The 6,643-nt window shown below is 37.1% G+C and overlaps 1 protein-coding gene across 1 annotated transcript in view; it reads right to left on the bottom strand.

Moving 5' to 3' along the window:
• TBC1D12 (TBC1 domain family member 12) overlaps positions 1–6,643 on the bottom strand; it is a 69,996-nt gene that overhangs the window by 27,373 nt on the left and 35,980 nt on the right. The window lies entirely within an intron of this gene.

Raw genomic sequence — 6,643 nt, 5'->3', positions numbered from 1 at the left:
AATTTTTTTAAATATTTTATTTATTTTTGATACAGAGAGAGACAGAGCATGAGAGGGGGAGGGGCAGAGAGAGAAGGAGACACAGAACCGGAAGCAGGCTCCAGGCTCTGAGCTACCTGTCAGCACAGAGCCTGATGCGGGACTAGAACCCACGAACGTGAGATCTGACCTGGGCTGAAGTCAGAGGTTTAACCGACTGAGCCACCCAGGCGCCCCTCTTTTATTTTTAAAAATGTTTATTTTGAGAGAGTCACAGAGTGTGAGTGGAGGAGGGGCTGAGAAAGAGGCAGACACAGAATCCAAAGCAGGCTCCAGGCTCTAAGCTGTCAGAACAGAGCTCAATGTGGGGCTCAAACCCACAAATGTGAGATCATGACCTGACCTGAAGTTTGACACTTAACAGACTAAGCCACCAGGTGCCTCAAGACTTTTAAATGTGTTAACTTCTTTTCTATAGCTAAATACAAAGAATTTCTAACTTAATCTTCTCATAAAAGGTTGAAAAGAACTCTGCATTTTAGAAAAGAATCAGAATCCAGGTTGTTAATATTTGTTATCTAAATGTTATTTTACTTATGTTGTATGTATACAAGTTTATATATTATTTAAACATGTCAGATTTCAGACAATATTTCTAAGTTAAGTGTTTAAGCTCATTTACCAGGGTTTTTTTTTCAGTCAATTTTTTGAGTTTTAACAAATGTAAATAGGGGCACCTGGGTGGCTCAGTCAGTTAAGCATCCTACTCTTGGTTTTGGCTCAGGTCATGATCTCACAGTTCATGGGTTTGAGGCCGCATCAGGCTCTGTGTTAACAGTGCAGAGCCTGCTTGGGATTCTCTCTCTTCCTCTCTCTCTCTCTGGTGCTCCCTTGCTCATGTTCTCTGTCTCTCCCAAAATAAATAAAAATAAAAGCCCAAATGTATATATACCTGTGCAACCAACATATCAATCAAGATATAAAACAGTCCCCTCATTCTACAAAGTTTCTTTATGTCCCCTTTGTGCTCATCACCTACCCATCTTAGGCAATCATATTTCTATTCCTATCTCTATACATTAGTTGGTTGCTTTTAAAGAATTTCATATAGATTCTTTTGTGTCTGACTTTTTACTAAGAATGCCTTCGAAATTTGTCCATGTTATTCTACATACTAGTAGTATTCCTTTTAACTGGTGAGTAGTGTTCTATTTATCCATGTGGATGAACATTTAGATTATTTCCAGTTGAGGGCCTATGGATAAAGATTCTACAAATATTTACTTCAAGTCTTTGTGTGGGTATCTGCTTTCATTTCTTTTGGGTAAATAGCTAGTAAGAGAAATCTTGGGTCATATGGTAAGTGCATGTATACTTTTACAACAAATTGTTTTCTACTTTTAGAGTTTTAAGATAACATTCTAACTACAAATCTGATAATCAGTTAATCACTTGCATGTACTATATTTTGGTTTTACAATTAATGGCTTCACAGAGTAGGTAATTTAGATACATGATTATGCAAAAGAAATATATTTAAATATTACCAAATACCCAAATATACCATAATAATGTCGTTTGAGGAGTCAGTTTTTTAAAAAAATTATTTAATTATTCATTCATTTATTTTATTTAGAAAAGTTTTTTTTTAAATAGGCTCTATGCCCAATGTGGGGCTTGAAATCACAACCGTGAGGTCAAGAGTCTCATGCTCTGTGACTAAACTAGCCAAATACCGCACAGTTTTTTAAATTATTTTTTTAAGTTTATTTATTTTGAGAGAGACAGAGAGCACAAGCTTGGCAGGGGGGATGGGTGGCGAGAGGTGTAGGGACGGAGGATCCAAAGTAGGCTCTGTGCTGACAGCAGAAAGCCCAACGCAGGGCTTACACTCATGAATTGTGAGATTATGACCTGAGCTTAAGTCAGATGCTTAATCAACTGAGCCACCCGGTGCCCCTTGAATTATTTTCAAGAGGCTAGGGTGGTGAAAGATATGTGACAAGCTTTCATAGTAAATGTTTTGCCTCCTCCTTTCTTCTCAAGTTAGTCAGATTCCTCCAGTAGTTGTATCAGGGAGGAATAATGGTTAAGACTTCTTCAGGCCAAAATGGAATAAGAGGGATCAGGCTTACTTTCTTGATTACATAGAACAATGAAGAGATTATATATACTAAGCAATAGTTTTTCGACACAACAATGGGCAGCACAAGATGGTGATCCTTATGAGAAAGGAAACAAACAAGATAATCCTGCAAATGCCTAAGCATACCACCTGGGACTTCCAGGTCTCTGTGCTGAAAGCAAGTACCCAAAGTCCATTAGTCTTGCTGAGTTGAAGAAACAGAGTTTGGAGGTAAGGAATATGACACAGCTAGAATTTGCAGAGAAGAGGGCTACAGAGGAGTCCTTTCAAATTTCTGGCTGAGTACTATTTATGCATGTGTGTGATTAAACTATGGTAGCGAAAGAAAGAAACAGAACATCCTCAAAGATTACACTGAGTCAGCAAGAGTGGAAAGACATCCTAATAGGGTATCAGGTGGCATCATTAGGGTATTGGCTCAGTAGTAAGGATACTAGCCCTAAACTAAAGGCTGTTCTGGAACTACTCTAATAATGATTAGATCAGAATGGACAAACCAACTCCAAGTAACTCTGTACCAGAATAAAGCCAAAAAACATTTAAAGGAATACAAAAAGTCCAGGGTCCAACTATGTAAAATCACAAAATCTACTATCCAATAAAAATTACCTAGGAAGCAAAGAAGCAGGAAAAAAACAATTTATACTGAAGAAAACAATCAACAAAAATAGTGAAGTGTCAGATAACAAGATTATACCTCAAGGATGATAAAACTACTATAATAAATATACTCAAGGTGGTAGAAGGAGAGCACAATAAGAAAAACTCAAGATCCAAATCAAACTTCTACAGATGAAAAGTACAATTTCTTTTTTTTAACGTTTATTTATTTTGGGAGAGAGAGGGTGCACACATACATATGTACACAAGAAGGGGAGGGGCAGGGAGAGAGGGAGAAGAAAAGAATTCCAAGCAGGCTTCTACCAACACGAGGCTCAACCCCATGAACCATGAGATCATGAGCTGTGCCAAAGTCAAGAATCAGATGTTTCACCAACTAAGCCAGCCAGGAGCCCTGAAAAGTACAATTTCTAAACTGAAAAACACAAAAGATGGAACTTACAGGGGACAGGCTGTCAAATTGCAGGAAAAAAAAAAAATAAGTGAGCTTTAAGATAGAATAGAAAGCTATACAAAAGTGAAATACAAAGAGAAAAAAAAATACTCCTTGATCCCTGAAAAACAGCCTGAGTTATGGGATATGGAACAATATCAAGCAACATAATATATGTTAACTAACTCAGAAGAAAGGGGAGAGAAAGCAAATAAATAGTTGAAGAAATAAAGGCTACAATTTTTCCAAAGCTGATACAAAATTATAAATGCAAACACATTAATTTCAATGAACCTCAAACATGAGGAAAACCACACCAAAGCATATTCTCAAATTCATGAAAATCAGAGATAAAGAAAAATCTTTTTTTTTTAATTTTTTTTAATGTTTTATTTATTTTTGATACAGAGATAGACAAAGCATGAGAGGGGGAGGGGCAGAGAGAGAAGGAGACACAGAACCGGAAGCAGGCTCCAGGCTCTGAGCTAGCTGTCAGCACAGAGCCTGATGCGGGGCTCGAACCCACAAACGTGAGATCTGACCTGAGCCGAAGTCGGAGGCTTAACCGACTGAGCCACCCAGGCGCCCCAAGAAAAATCTTAAAAAGCATTCAGAAAGTAAAAGAATTCGGACAGCAGACCAGTAGTACAAAAGTGCTAAAAGAACATGCAGTGGAAGGAAATAATACCAGATGGAAATCTAGTTACATAACTTCTTAGGAGATAAAAGATTTAAAAAATAATAATAAAAATGTATGTTGGATGTAATGGTTAGTTTTGTGTATCAAACTTTTTCTCCCTCTCTCTGCCTGCTTGTCTGTCTTTGAGCTGGGATATGAGTCTTCTCCTGCCTTTGGACTTGAACTAGAAATTACATTATCAGCCTTCCTATTTCTCAGCCTGGGACTTGAACTGTAACTGTAACATCAGCTCTCCTGGGACCTGAGCTTGCTGACTACAGATTTTCAGATTTCTTAGTCTCCAAATTCGTAATGGCCACTTCTTCCTAATAAATCTCTTTCTATACATAAAGGATATACATAAAGAATAACTTTAATACATGGGGTTTATAACAGTGGAAGTATATTACTGTAATGTTCTTATATATATATGAAATGGTACAATATTACTTGAAGGTAGTCTACGAAGAGCTAAGATATATATCATTAACTATAGAGAACTGCTAATAAAATGCTAAAAATATAGGCAATTCATCAATAGCAGATGAAATTAATAGCCCACAAAATATTTTATTCAAAAGGCCAAAAAAAATTTGACTGATTGCCATCTTATAATAAAAGACGAATTTCTCCACTTCCTTAGCATCTAGCTTTAAACACAGAATTGTTTCTCATAAGATTTAAAGAAAAGTGATTGTGAATGAAGTGATAGAGAGAGAAATAAGGAATCGATCCTGTTTACAATTCCTAGAAATAACTAGGAATAAATTTAACGAAAAAGGTGGAAAATCTACACACTACGAACTATAGAAAGCTTATGAAAGAAACTGAAGAAGAAATAAAATACTAGAAAAATACTCCATGCTTCTGGATAGGAAGAACAAATATTGTTAAAATGTCAATATACACATTCAATCCCTATCAAAATAACACCAGTATTCTTCACAGAGCTAGAACAAAAAATACTAAAATTTGTATGGAACCAGAAAAGACCCCAAAAGCCAAAGCAATCTTGAAAAAAACCAAAGCTGGAGGCATCAAAATCCCAGACTTCAAGCTTTATTACAAAGCTGTAATCATCATGACAGTATGGTACTAACACAAAAACAGACACTCAGATCAATGGAATAGAGAACCCAGAAATGGACCCACAAGCGTATGGCCCACTAATCTTTGACAAAGAAGGAAAGAATAGCCAATGGAATAAAGACAGTCTCTTCAGCAAGTGGTGCTGGGAAAACTGGACAGTGACATGCAGAAAAAGGAACCTGGACCTCTTTCTTATACCACACACAAAAATAAACTCAAAATGGATGAAAGACTTAAATGTAAGACAGGAAGCCATCAAAATTCTCAAGGAGAAAGCAGGCAAAAACCCCTATGACCTTAGCTGCAGCAACTTCTTACTCAATATTTCTCCAGAGGCAAGGGAAACAAAAGCAAAAATAAACTGTTGGGACCTCATCAAAATAAAAAGCTTCTGCACAGTGAAGGGAAAAAATCAGCAAAACTAAAAGGCAACCAATGGAATGGAAGAAGATACTTGCAAATGACATATCAGATAAAGGGTTAGTATCCAAAATCCATAAAGAACCTATCAAACTCAACACCCCCCCCAAAAAAAAAATCCAGTGAAGAAATGGGCAAAAGACAGGAATAGACACTTCCCCAAGACGACACCCAGATGGTCAACAAACACATGAAAAAATGCTCAAAATCACTCATCAGGGAAATATAAATCAAAACCACAACGAGAATAGCTAACATTAACAACTCAGGCAACAACAGATGTTGGTGAGGACGCGGAGAAAGAGGTTCTCATTTGCATTACTGGTGGGAATGCAAAGTGGTACAGCCACTCTGGAAAATAGTATGGAGGTTCCTCAAAAAATTAAAAATAGAACTACCCAAGACCCAGCAACTGCACTACTAGGTATCTGTCCAAGGAATACAGATGTGCTGTATGCACATGCACCCCAATGTTCACAGCAATCCTATCGACAATAGCCAAAGTATGGAAAGAGCCCAAATGTCCATCAATGGATGAATGGATAAAGATGATGTGGTATGTGTACACACACACACACACACACACACACAACGGAGTACTACTTGGTAATCAAAAAAAAAATCTTGCCATTTGTAACTACATGCATGGAACTAGAGGGTATTATGCTAAGGGAAAATAGAGAAAGACAAATATATTTCACTCATATGAGGACTTTAAGATACACAAAAGAACATAAGGGAAGGGAAGAAAAATAATATAAATCAGGAAAGGGGATAAAACAGAAGAGACTCTTTATAAATATAGAGAACAAACTGAGGGTTGCTGAGGGGTTGTGGGCTACATAGGTAAGGGACATTAGAATCTACTCCTGAAATCATTGTGGCACTATATGCTAACTAAATTACTAAAAAAAAAAAAAAAAAAAAAAAATAGTGATTGTGGAATGCCTTGGAAGACTTCCCAAAAGGAAAGTTGACTCAGTCGCTGCAAGAAGTGATTTCTTCTACCAATTTTGTCCAATTGCAAGCCCAAGGTCAGCATGAGAGTGAAGTCACTTGCTGAAGGTACTGCAACAGAATGATATGAACCTGGGTCCTTGATGCATGGAGACACCATACTAGCTCAGAACTGCCCAACTCTGGGACATATATATATGCGAAGGAATAAATCCTTATGTGTTTAGGGCACTATATGGGGAAACCTCTATTTGTAGTTGAACATTACTTGCTGAGTGATACTCCAGTTAAACAATAATAATGCTCTACAACAGGACAA

Source organism: Suricata suricatta, chromosome 2, assembly GCF_006229205.1.
Source record: "Suricata suricatta isolate VVHF042 chromosome 2, meerkat_22Aug2017_6uvM2_HiC, whole genome shotgun sequence".
NCBI classification, from domain to species: domain Eukaryota; kingdom Metazoa; phylum Chordata; class Mammalia; order Carnivora; family Herpestidae; genus Suricata; species Suricata suricatta.
This window is presented reverse-complemented; position numbering and strand designations above follow the sequence as displayed.